Here is a 14,444-nt window from a genome sequence, read left to right on the forward strand (position 1 = left end):
TATAAAAAAATATAAAATAAAGTCAGAATTCTGAGATTAATCTCCTACTAGCTGACTCAGAATTAATGCTGTTATCATGCAGATAGTCGGCATTCTGAGATGAAAGTCAGAAAGTCATATTTTTGAGAATAAAGTCAGAAAGTAGGAATTCAGAGATTAAAGCCAGAATTCTAGAAAAAAAAAGAATTCTGAGATTAAAGTTAGAATTCTGAGATTAAAGTCAAAAATCTGTTTTAAAATCAAAACTTTATATTAAGGTTTTTTCGGGAATAAAGTGAAGTAGGGTTTAGCTCAGTGTGTGAGTGTGTGTGTGTCACCGTGGTATTTCAACATTTTAACATGAAAAATTTCACATTTCCAGGTGATTTAAGTCAAACTTTTCGGATTTGAGACAAATGTCATCCCATTTTTTGGGGGGATTTTCTCTGAGACTCTGCGTAAAACTACAGAAGAGTATGAGGGTCACATGTAAAAAAAATAAATGAATAAAACGGCATGAATTCATGCAGTTATCATGCAGATGGTTAGAATTTTGTGATTAAAGTCAGAAATTCAGAACTTTGATATTAAAATCAGAATTTTCAGATTAAAGTCGGAATTTTCAGATTAAAATCAGAAAGTCAGAATTTTGATATTAAAATCAGAATTTTCAGATTAAAGTCGGAATTTTCAGATTAAAATCAGAAAGTCAGAATTTTGAGATCAAAGTCAGAAAATCTGAATTTTCTGACTTTCAGAAAGTAGGAATTCTGAGATTAAAGTCAGAATTCTAGAAAAAAAGATATTTCTGAGATTAAAGTTAGAATTCTGTGATTGAAGTCAGAAATCTGTTTTAAATCAAAACTTGACAAATGACGGCTTTCTCGGAATAAAGTGAAGTTAGGTTCAGCTGAGACGTGTGTGTGTGTGTGTGTGTGTGAGTGTGAGACACAGACAGAGTGGTGTTGTGCCAGCAGGTTTCTGTAACAGTGCATCAATAATTTGCAGCAGTTTTGAGCACCACCTCCTCCTCCTCTTCCTCCTCCTCCTCCTCCTCCTCCTCTTTTCTCCTCGTCTTCGTTCCCTTTTCTTGCCTCGGGTCAAGTTAGCACCACTTAAGGACTACAACACTGTGCCCAATCACCATATGCTGTGTGTGTGTGTGTGCGCGTGTGTGTGTGTGTGTGTGTGTGCGTACATACCTGTGTGTTCTCTCTTACCTGATGCCTCCCGTCGCTCGCAGCCAAAAGCATGTCAGCGTTTGAGAGACGAAAACAGAAGAGGAGGAGAGAGAGAGAGAGGGAGAGAGGGAGGACACCAGGTACACCAGCATATGTGTGTGTGTGTGTGTGTGTGTGTGTGTGTGTGTGTGTGTGTGTGTGTGTGTGTGTGTGTGTGTGTGTGTGTGTGTGTGTGTGTGTGTGTCTGCAGGCTGCTGCTTTGCTGTGACACATGGTCCAGATGGTCACCGCAGGCGCAGAAGCAGGTTGGGCCTGTTTACCTGCTTCACTCTGGGCTGCGTCGCAGCCTTCATTCTTCAGTTTAGCAACAACGACGACGCTCAGGCCTCCTTCACTCACTGCCAAGAAGAAGTAGGGAAGTAAATAAATTAATAAATACATAAATAAATGAACAAATGAACAAAAACAACCATGTCCTTTAACCTGCCCTCTCTTCTTCTTCCTCTTTGTGATCTCAGGGTCTTTAAAGACACATCTTTGTCTCCTCTGACTTTTGATTTTGACAATTGATATATTTTAACATCAGTTAATTTGTTAATAGGTAACATTTTACAAAAAAATGCTAATTAATGAACATTAGTAAATTATGTTATTTGTGTTTATTAACGGTAAATTGAACATTTAATAATGTTTTTCAGGCATGAATTCAAGGGTTAATAATAATAATAATTATTATTATTATTATTATAAAAGTAAATAGTGAAAAGTTCATGTTAACTCATGAAATTACTTTTCATGAGTTAACAGGTAACATTTTACAATAAAAGTGGCTGTAATAAGCATTTACTAACGTTAATTAAACGTTAAATAATGACATTCATGCATTAATTCATACATTTTAAGCGTTACTTCATGTTTATTAAGCATTTATTAACAATTATTAACCGTTATTAACACTGCGAGTGATTGTTAGTGTAAAGTAGGTCATGAATCGTTTCACAAATGCACGAATAAGCCTCACATGAGCTAAATTAAACATCTATTTGCTCTTAATAAAATGGTAATAACAGTTAATACACACTTTATTACAGTTATGAAGTGATGCTTATGTTTTACTACTATACAGACTACACTAGACTATACATTTACATGTTTTGTACTTTAAAAAAAGGTTCAGTACGATTACAGGCGAATTTAACGTGAAACATGGCGTCAGTTAATGTGTGATTGAGTCTCACTGATGGATTCACAGTGTGTCGTGTCCTCCTGCATCAGCTCAGCAGAGTAACCTGACAGAGTCTGTGTGCAGAGGCCTGTTAACCTGTCTGTTAAACCTCTGTTAAACCTCTGTTAACCCCCCACTGCAGCAGCAGTTGTTGGCTCTGCAGCAGACCATGATGTCCGGCTGCAGCAGTAACAGGTGCCGACATGTTGCTGCTGGCGCCGTGCCGCCATGCCACAGCGGTCGTGTTGGTGTTGGCAGCAGAAGCAGAAGCAGCAGCAGCAGCAGCAGCAGGAAGAGAGGAAGCAACAGAAGCAGCAGAAGCAGGAGAAGCAGCAGCGGAAGAAGAGAGGAAGCAACAGAAGCAGCAGAAGAAGCTGCAAGAGAAGAGGTAACAGCAGCAGAAGAAAGAAGAAGCAGCAGCTGCAGAAGAATTATCAACAGAAGCAGCAGCAGAAGAGGAAGCAACAGTGTCAGCAGAAGAAGCAGCAGAAAGAACAAGAAGTTGTGACAGAAGCAGCAGCAGAAGAAGAATCAACAACAGAAGAAGCAGCAGGAACAGAAGAAGCAGCAGCAAGAGAAGAAGAAGCAACAGAAAGAAACTGCAGCTTCATGGTATGCATCAGCAGAAGAAGCAGCAGCAGGAACAGCAGCAGAAGAAAGAAGAAGCAGCAGCTGCAGAAGAATCAGCAACAGAAGCAGCAGCAGAAGAAGAAATAAGAAGAAGCAACAGAAGAGGAAGCAGCAACAGAAGAAGAAGCAACAGTGTCAGCAGAAAGAACAAAAGAAGTAGCAGCAGGAGAAGAAGAAGCAACAGAAGAAACTGCAGCTTCAGAAAATGCAGCAGCAGCAGCAGCAGCAGTAAGACCAAGAAGCAGCAGCAATGGAAGAAGTACCAGCCGAAGAAGCAGCAGCAGAAGAAGAATCAACAACAGAAGCAGTAGCAGATACAGCAGGAGAAGAAGAAATTGCACGAAAAGAAGCAATGGAAGCAGTAGCAGGAGCAGCACCAGAAGAAGAAGCAGCAGAACGAAGAAGCGCCAGCAGAAGAAGCATCAACAGAAGAAGAAAGAAGAAGAAGCTGCAGCAGCAGCAACAGAAGACGAAGCAACAGTGTCAGCAGAAGAAGCAGCAGCAACAGAAGAAGAAACGGTGGAAGAAAGAAGAAGAAGAAGCAGCAGCCGAAGAGGAAACAGCAGCAGCAAAAGAAATAAGGAGAAGCAGCAGAAGCAGCAGCAGCTGAGGAAGTAGCAACAGAAGAAGAAGCAGCAGTGTCAGTATAAGAAGCAGCAGCAATAGAAGAAGAAGAAGAAGCATCAGAAGAAGCAGCATAAGCAGCAGTGAGTGTTTCAGGTGCTGACCGTCTGTGTGTGAGGGTCAGCTGCCAATCAGTGAGCAGCAGAACTCTGAAAGTGACCACACACACACGCACGCACACACACACACACACGCACACACACACACACACACACACGCACACACGCACACACACACACACACACACAGTACGTCAGCTCCTCATCACCACACCACTGCACCCACTGGCCCTCAAGCCCACTGTCACCCCCTTGCACCCATCCTCCTCCCTCACTGCCTCCCACACACACACACACACACACACACACACACACACACACACACACCCTCCCTCCCTCCCCCCCCTTTCTTTTTTTTTTTTCCCATTTCAGATGCAAAGCCGAGGCCGAGGCGACTCGTGCATATAGTCACAGCAGCAATCTCATCTATGTCCAATCTGTCATGGCACTGCCTTTCATTATTCTGCTGCGTGGGGGAGAGATAACGCCCAGGCATGGTTTATGGACAGTGGAGAGAGAGAGAGACAGAGAGACACAGAGAGAGAGAGAGAGAGAGAGATGCCAATATGGTGGGGGTAATGGTTTGGAGATATGTGTGTGTGTGTGTGTGTGTGTGGGGGGGGGTGGGGTGTGTCGTCGCTCTGACCAGTGAAGAAGTGTCACTCCATGTCTTTGGTATCTGGGTCAACGCAGCGGAGAGGAAAAACCAAAAGAATGATAATAAAAGAAAGAGAGAGCGGGACATGAAGTGATGTCATTCTTGAATTGACCACTTGATGGCGCAATTAAAAAATCCCGGAAACAATAATACGGTAATCTCACGAATCGCGATATAAAAAGTGTTCACGATAACGTTGTCGTGGTGAATTTTTGTCTGTTGGGTTAATGTTTGCCAACGTACAGCTGTAGTGATTTATTTCAAAGTGCCACAAGGGGGAGCTAGCGTTTCTCGAGATTTTTTTTTTTTTTTCACTTTTAAAATCAAAACTAAGAAAAAAGTATGATGTTTTTGAAAGAAAACATTGGGCAACATTTGTAAAGTGTTTTTGTAATCGTGCAACATTTTTTGACACTTAAAGTAACATTTTGTAACTTAAGTAACTTTTTCTTCTATTAAAACGACATTTTGTAAGATTTTTGTGTTGCGTAAGCAATATTTTGTAACGTTACTTTACATGTTTATAGTATATACGATTACACCATTTTTTGCTGATGTTATTATTTGAAACTGATGTTAAATTTTTGTGATTTTGCAACATTTTTACGCAAATTTTTGGAAATTTTCGCAATTTTTTTTTTCTTTTTTCTTTTAGAATTAGAGCATTTTGCAACATTTTGAGACACTTTCAGGTTTTCTTGTATTAAAACGCCAATTTGTAAGAATTTCGTAACACTTTAAGTAATATTTTGTAACGTTACTTTACATGTTTACAGTATATACGATTACACCATTTTTTGCTAATGTTATTATTTGAAACTGATGTTAAATTTTTGTGATTTTGCAACATTTTTACGCAATTTTTGGAAATTTCAACAAAATTTTTTTTTCTTTTTTCTTTTAGAATTAGAGCATTTTGCAACATTTTGAGACACTTTCAGGTTTTCTTGTATTAAAACGCCAATTTGTAAGAATTTCGTAACACTTTAAGTAATATTTTGTAACGTTACTTTACATGTTTACAGTATATACGATTACCACATTTTTGCTAATGTTCTTATTTGAAACTGATGTTATATTTTTGTGATTTTGCAACATTTTTACGCAAATTTTTGCAAATTTCCGAAAATGTTTTTTTTTTTTTTTTTAGAATTAGAGCATTTCACAACATTTTGTGACACGTTCAGGTTTTCTCGTATTAAAACGACAATTTGTAAGAATTTCGTAACACTTTAAGTAATTTTTTTTTAACGTTACTTTACATGTTATATACGACTACGTACAATTTCATACACATTTGTGTTGTTCATGTAACGTTTTGTAACTAATGTTCTATTTTTTTTGTTGCAAGACATTTTGTAACATTTTGACCCACATTTTTGCAAATCATTTTTTTTTTTTGCGGAATTACAGCATTTTCGCAACGTTTGGTGACACTGAGTCACTTTTTGTTGTGATGAAGCGACATTTCGTAACTATTTGTTCACGTTACTTTACACATTTATATTATACATACAATTACAACGTTTCATAACACCGTCTTGCTAATGTAACGTGTTGTCACTATTGTGATATTTTTGTCTTTTACGTCACATAAGTGATGTTTTTCGTCACAGTTTTGTGACATTTTTGGTAAACAAAACACATTTCTATACTGTAATTAAAGCATATTATGTCACATTTACGCCTAATAATATGACGAAATACTATTATTTGATCAGAATTATGGTGCCATGGACATTTCACACAGTCTCTAGTACATATATACATACATTTATTCTGCTTTTGTTGTTGAATATGTAGGAGTGAGGGAATGTGAGGAGGAGGGAGCAGCAGCAGATGAAGGATGAATGGATGGATGGGTGAATGGATGGATGTATGGACGGGTGAATGCACCGGGGTCAGGTATCTTCCTCCTCCTCCTCCTCCTCCTCCTCCTCCTCCTCCGTCACCTCAGTCGCTGACTGCTCGTGTCTCGGCTGCTCGGCGCTGGAATGATTGGGTCCCGGCCCCCGTTCCCCCGTAGGCCGGGCCTGGTTTTACATATATACGTATATCACGGCCACTGTCACGCTGCGTCGCCTCGTTTACGTGTGTGTGTGTGTGTGTGTGTGTGTGTGTGTGTGTGTGAATATGCAAATGAGGGCCCGGCAAATGCCTTTGATTTTGGTGCTTGTGTCCGTGCTCGTGTGTGTGTGTGTGTGTGTGTGCAGTTGTGCAACATCCAGATGTCAGCGCTGCCTCACTCGCTGCCTGTCATTGAGAGTGGGGCGGGGGGGCGAGGTGTGGGGGGGTTAAGGTGACCTGTTTTAAATATAGACAGTGTCACGACAACATGCCCGACTCGGCTTATAAAAGCCATTTGCATAACGTTTCCCTCCCCCTTTTTCCCCCCCCTCCCTCCATCTTCATCTTCCTCTTCCTCGCGGGAGACAGGCAGAGAGCGCCGACACGTCATGTTTTGCCTTTGTCTCTGCCGTTCAGAAAAACGCAAAACCGTGTCATGTCAAGGCTCTTCTTCGCCGCGACACACACTTCTGTGTCGCACAATGGAAACGCAAACACAGACGGGGTTTTTTTTTTTTTTTTTAAAGGAAGCGTTTAAGCGTCGTCGCGTCGGTACAGAAACGTCAGAGCGCCGCTAAATATCGCCGCAGCGTCGCAATAGCGGCGATGGGAATAATAATAAGTGACAGGGAAGTCGAACGGCGAAGCAGATTCGCTCGTCTTCGCGCTCGTCGCTCTGCATATTTTTAAACTCCTCTTTTCCAGACACTCTGGAAGACGATCTGGAAGTGAAGGCCTCCAGAAAGAACATGGATGAAGATGAAGATGGAGGTGGTAAAGGTCAAAACGGGAGATACTGCACAAAAATCCTCAAGTTCTACACTGAATGGGATCGGATGCGGTGACGAGGCGTCGTAGTGGCCTTCAAACACACGGCCATGTTGACGTGAAGGTGCTCGGATCTTCAGGGAATGTGGAAGATTCGGTTATTCAAGCCCTAGCTTAAAAGAAAATAATGATTTGGAGAGAAAAATAGATTTTGAACGCCAAGAACTCTTAGAAAAAAGGGTTCCAAAAGTGTTCTTCTACAAGGGCTGAGGTTCAACCTGGAACCATGTGTTTTTCAAGGGTTCTTGGTAACCTTCTTGGAACCATTTTGATCCAGAGAACCCTTTAAAACCCCTTTCCTGAATAAAGGGTTTCAAAAGGGTCATCGGTAACACTCAGGGTTCCAAGTGCAACCTTTATGAAAAGGTTCCACCTGGAGCCGAACAGGGTTCTCCGACGAGGACAAGCCGAAGAACCTTATATGGTTCTGCTTAGCACTTTTATTTCTAAGAGTGTAGTCTAGTCCGACTAAGCATATATGGGCAGCCGGATGCTGTTTTTTTCAGTGTGTATCTGCGTCATTACCTTGTTTTACGAAGCCCTGAAGGTTCTAAACAAACAGTTCGGCCACTGCTGAGAACGTTGTGTTTTATTGTAAATCTCGGGCTCAGCGAGATCTCTGAAAAAACCCGGTCCGGTTATGAAAACAGCGGTTCTCCGGAACAGCGGTGCTCCGGGCACTAGTCCGGGCACTAGTCCGGGCACTAGTCCGGGCACATCCGGTTGCAAAGTCATAAAAGCGACTGCGGCGGGGAGTCGTGAAGAAGCTATTTTTAAACATTATTAAAACAATGTTTTGATAATGAGTAGCAGTGCATCCACCGTTCCAGAGGGGGGAGCTGCGCTTCTGAGAGGGGGTGTACTTCCTGGGTACTGGCCAATCACAACACACTCTGTCTTCTGGGGGTTAGAGAGAGTTGAGTCTCAAATCTCGCGGCTGGGCAACAGCGTCGGAAAAGACGGATTTCTATCGGCTCGTTTACGGCAACTTGGAGGTTTTTGAGCATAAAAACAAGTTGACGTATGTAAGTAGACCTCCATAACTGACATATATGTGCAACAGGACCACTCTATGTGAGCTTTTAAACGTGTCAACTCATAAACCTGAGTGTCATCTGCGTACAGAGACACCGTGTTTCCATCAAACCGCTGCAGCACTTTGTCTTTGTGTGTCTTCTTTCACAGCCAACGCCGCCGCCGCCGCCGCCGCCGCCGCCGCCGTCGTCGCCGCCGTCGTCGCCGCTAAACACACACTCGACGCGTTTGAAGCGGTGACACGGCGAGGGCATCTTTAAACAGACTCGATGAATCCCGGACTCTGACTCTCGCTTTAACTTTTGTCGCACGCCTTGTCCTTCTGGAGCGCCCGGCGTACGCGAGGGGCCTCGTCGACGCGCCCTTCAGTCTGAATGCACACTTCACTCAGGCAAACTAATTAATTATTCCCCTCTTCACCCTCCTTTATTCATCCATTTGTTTTTTTCTTCCTCTCCTCCCGGCTCTCTCTCTCTCTCTCTCTCTCTCTCTCTCTTTTACCTCTGTGAAGACATTCCTTCAATACCTTACCTTCTCTCAGACTCTGCGTCTATTCATTAGGAATTCAAATTAATCAGTATTTACTGTAGCGCTCGCCAGCTCTGCTCTCAAGTGCAATTTCTATCAACAAGGTTGAGTGGGCTTTTGTTTCTTATAGCCAATTAGAATAAAGCTCGCTCTCTCTTTGTCCCTCTCCTCGTTTTTTTTCCCCCTCTTCTTCTTCTTCGTCTACTTCTTCTTCTTTTTTGACGTTCAATTGAATGCGTCGACTCGTTTGGCACATAAGACCGATTTGACGTTCTCCCACAATGCACTGCTACAAGGACTTTTTCGTTTGACATTCGGTGAACTCTGAAATGAAGGCGCCTCGACAGTTGAAAAAAAAAAAAAATGGATCCAAGCTCATTGTGTGAATGTGTGTGTTTTTATCACCTGAAGAGCGTGAATGAGCGCAGAGGTTTAAAAAATGTTGTTTAAAGCTGGAATAGGCAACTTTCTTTAACCCAAACTTGTCATTATGGCGTTAAAACTGATAAAAACTGATACTTTTTATGATTTCGCTGATCCGCGATGGCAGCAAACAGTACTTTTGTCGCTCTTGTATGTGTTCACACTTACAAATAATTAGTTAAACATTCAGATTATACACGTCAACATCAACTAGTTTCATTTTTTGCATAAAATTTAGACGCAGGACCAAAATAATTGCGATTCACGATATTATTGCTATTTTTAGCTTCTTAAACGTTAGCATGCATCCCAGCTAACAATTTCTGGTTCTGGGAACGTTACCGTTTAGTTGTGGGAACGTTCCCTGAAGGTTCCTACCTAGGTTCCTTGACATTACTTTGTCGCAACCTTCATACAACCTTTGTAGAACATTATTTTGCTGCATATTATGCTAATTGTATTATTTTAATTATTCATACTTAGATGAATGAACAGGCAAACTTGATAGGACTTAAAAAACGTTTATTTTCAATAAACCAATTAAAAAAAACAAACAAAAGAAAATATGTACAAAATGAAAATAACTTTTTTTTTCTTTTATATATTTTATTCTTTTCTTTTATTATATTTAAATACAATATACACCTATAAGACCATATAGAACTCTTTTACTTTACAATTTCTACTTTTACACTACATTTCCTGTCTTTGTTACTCTTTACTACCAAATAAAATCAGAAGAAGAAGAAGAGACCAGAAGGTATTATGGTCTGTATTTATACCCATTTATAGTGTATTATTATTGTATTATTAACACAGGGTTAAGTGTCTTTGCTAACCCTAACCCTGCTCGCTCCACCACTTTTTAAAATACTTTAAAAGTACACTATAGCACAGTAAATGTCATATACTTTAAGACTTTTACTGTTTACCTCTACCAAAAGTCATTTTCTTGTGTTCTTTTACTCAGGTATTGTACTTGTATTGCTAGCAGTATTGCTAGCAGCAGCCACTCTGAGTTGTGTCCGTGCAAAGTGTTGTAAAAGTGTGTTTTACAGCTAATTCACCAAAGAATTACATTATCAGTCTATAAATCCAAGAAACGACCGTCTGTCCAACTGTTAATTGACTTCCCGTCGAACAGGTCGCGTAAAAAAAAAAACTTAGCGTTAGCACTTAGCCACGTGCCCTTTTAGCTTGAAAACAAACGTCTGCGGTCTCACATTATTAGCGCGGGCAGTTAGCCCCCACGGTCGTCCTCTCTACATTCGGTCCTGCCGGCGTCCGCAGGGACTCGTCCCTGACCCGCTGAGCTCACAGCTGGCTGGAATAAAGACGGAAAAGGAGGAAAAAAGTCGAGACCTAATTAACTCCAGAGTGTGTGGATAGAGAGAGAGAGAGATATTATCCAAACAGACAGAAAGAGAAGCTACGCTCGTTTAAAGCCCAGCCAGCGCCGGGTCACGCTCCATGAATTATTCACGCCGGCCGCCCCGGGTTTGCACAGAGAGTTTTAAGTGGACAATGACCCCTGTGCACACTCATTTAGCCTGTGCCTCGGCTAACAAGGCTAAGTATTCACCCACTATCCACTATCCGCCGCTAACAAGCTAATGGAATTTCAATCAAGATGATGCGCTAAATGGCTTAACATGGGCGAGCCTCACTCTGGCCCTCGCTCTCTCTCTCTCTCTCTCTCTCTCTACACACACACACACACACACACACACACACACACACACACACACACACACACACACACACACACACACACACACGTATATATCAATATTCAATTAGATCTGTGGGTTTTCAGTTTGGCCCAGTTAAGTAAAGAGCTGTGTAAAGGGGGGAAAAGTCACAGAACACAAAGGGATTTTTTCATGTATGTACTGGTGTGTTTTTATCTTCTCTAATCCACCTGCTTTAAGACTACAGATGTAAATTAGCCAAAATGCTCTAATCTCACATATAATCTTACAGATTTTGTATTAAAAAATTTAAGAGTTTTTTTGATTCCTGCACTGTGTGTACTTTGTGTACATTTTCGCAACCATGGACTCAACACAACTCAACAGGAAGTCGGCCATTTTTAATTTTTGCGTACATTTCGGCTTTGTTGTACCAACGTCGTACCAAAAATACGAAAATTTTCGACCAATCACATCAAAGGCAAAGCGTTATCGGTATCGGTTTCGCTGAATCAAAGGGGCGTGGCCGTTCGCCGCAAAACAGGAAGTGCCCGATAATGTTGCCATACATTGACCGATCGCCACAAAACTTCGTACGTGACACAAGTGTCCGACCTCGAGCATGTTTACGGACACAGACTTTTAGCTGCTAGCTAACAAAGAAGAGAAGTCCATGACTTTGTCTATCATCACAACATGAAGTCATATATAAATCGGGTTTTATTATTGCCTTTCATGTATGTACTGGTATGTTTTTATCTTTTATAATTGACCTGCCTTAAGACTACAGATGTAAATTAGCCAAAAGGCTCTAATCTCACATATAATCTTACAGATTTTCATACAATTTTATATAAATTAAAGACTTTTTAACTTCTGCACTGTGTGTATTTTGTGTACACGAACACCAGATGCTGAAGCGATCGGAAACCATGGCTTCGACTTAACAGGAAGTCACATATTTTGAATTTCAGCGTCCATTTTGGCAATTTGCACTAAAGTTAATAAAGTCGACGAGTAGCAAGAGCAACAAGCAAACACTGAAGCCAACACTGAGTATGCAAAGACAATAGAGACGAGCGACTGAAGAGCAGGGGCATAAGTAGACAGAGAGAGCAGTGATGAGCTGATGAGGGGCAGGTGAGTCGAAGGTGCAGGTGAGCTGAGTGGAGGCCACGCCTCCAGCTCAGAGACACAGGCCAGTTGGGTTGCCAGGTTTCTTTCTCCGTTGAAAACCTATATAAATAAACATTTAAAAAAGACCCACGACCTCTAAACACAGCACATGTGGCTGAGGCTCAGCTGAGTGAGATGAAAAAATACATAATATACATACACATATACAGTAAATAAGCTTTTTTGGTGTTTGTCCATGCTATTGTTTACGTAATTTCAGATTTATTTTTCTGTTTCTGGATTTATTTTGCAGGAAATATTGCATGTTTTTATTGTGAACATTGTTCCATGTAAAAACAAGCACTTTTACTTTAAAATTCTCTTCAATGTCGCCATTAAATTTCATGGAATATACTGCTATATTTTTTCTCTTGTCTCTTGACCACACCCCCAGGGTCTTTTGTGGCTAACTCCGCCCCAATGTCACATTTTTTATAAAGAAAATGCCAAGAAGTTGGGCTGAGAGACAACAAAAAAGGGGGCGGCGTCTTGGACAACGAGGCTGACTTGAACAGCCAATGGCAGAATTTGACTGCAGTAGCCGGTGTTTGACCACAGAGGGCAGTAGATTATCACAACATGTGTAATTTTAAAGATTTGCAGTTCGATCATTAAATAACATGAACTTCATTCACACACATACACTGATTTTAGGTGTTTATTTACACTTAAATGTGCAGTGACCGTTTCAACAGAACTTAATGTCAATTTTGCAAATATTTTTTCACATCTAGAGGAAAATAGACGATAAAGCAGCGTGATTGACAGCTGGTATCGTCCAATAGGAGCCCGGTTGCCCCCGGTAACGCCTCTGAACTTCCTGTTTCTCCAAATTCTGGACTCACTTCAGATTCTCATTGGTCAGGACTCCGCCGTGACCCCGGTGTGACCCTCGTCCATTACCGCCGCGTCCTCACCCTCCGTCCTCTTCCACCATCACTGTCCTCCACGTCTCTTCCTCCTCCTCCTCCTCTTCCTCCTCCTCCTCCTCTTCATGCTGCATTCTGGGAGCTGTCATCAATCTTACTAAAATGACAGGCGACAGATGTTAGCCTTTGCAAAGATCAAATCTGCAGCTTCAGGGCGGCCGCGTCTCACACACACATACACACACACACAGGTATGTATATACACACACATGCATATGCAGTCACACACACTTGAATATGCATGTACACACACACACACACACACACACACAGTGACAGGTCACATAGCTCACACAGACGTTCATATTGTCTCTCTTCTCCTTCTGCCATTTGCTAAATCTATTCTGACACAGGGAAGACAGACAGGAGGACAGACACTGTGCATGTACACACACACACACACACACACACACACACACACACACACACACACACACACACGCACACTAATGCATGCACAAACCTCTGTCCATGCATTTATCCCAGTCGACCAGTCGTCCTCCTGGAGACCAAAACCTGGTCCTAATGAGGCAGTTTATCACAAATATTCCAAATTAGCATTAGCATTAGCATTATTATAATGCGATGTTGCGATGTTGCCTCACCGCAAGTAGGTGCTGGGTTCGATTCCCCCGGGTATGAGACCTTTCTGCGTGGAGTTTTCCTCAGGTCGGTCCGTCTGACCTCGTCATTGTGTTGTGAAATGAAAATAAAGACCCTTCACTTCCTGTGATGACAGGAAGTCAGGACTTTTCACGAACGCGAGGACATTCTGGCTCGTCCTCATGTTTCGAACACACCCTTAAAAATGCTAGGGTTAGAGTTAGGGTTAGGGTTAGGGTTAGTTCTATATCGGTTAAAGAATAATTTTAAAAGTATTTTTTCTCCTCCACAGAGCTCCCCCTACAGTTTCGGAGTACATACATCCAACCATTGTCTCCGTCTTTATCCTCACAGTTGTAAAAACTCATTGCTGACTCGTCCTTTCCCCTCTCCTGACAACGAAGCCGCTGAACACAGGTCGTAGAGTCAAGTCCGTGCCGTTTTTCGTACTTATGTTTTTGAATTTTCGCTAATTTGCTCGTCGTTTTCCTCTTCGTCGCTTCCTCCGACAACGGTTTTCTCTGCTTATTTTTCGCCGCCTCTACCACGAAGAACGTCGAAGAATAACTCGATCGCTGCCTCGATCTTAAAGTCGGCACTTGGCTGGACTTGGCCAGACTTTGCAAGACTTGGGTTAGTCTTTTTTTTCCACCATTTTCTCCTCGACAGAGCTCCCCCTACAGTTTCGGAGTACATCCATCCATCCATTGTCCCCGTCTTTATCCTAACAGTTGTAAAAACTCATTGCTGACTCGTCCTTTTCCCCTCTCCTGAACACAAGTCGTGGAGTCATGTCCATGCTGTTTTT

The sequence above is a fragment of the Microchirus variegatus genome (genome assembly GCF_963457635.1).
Source record: "Microchirus variegatus genome assembly, chromosome: 11".
Taxonomy (NCBI): Eukaryota; Metazoa; Chordata; class Actinopteri; order Pleuronectiformes; family Soleidae; genus Microchirus; species Microchirus variegatus.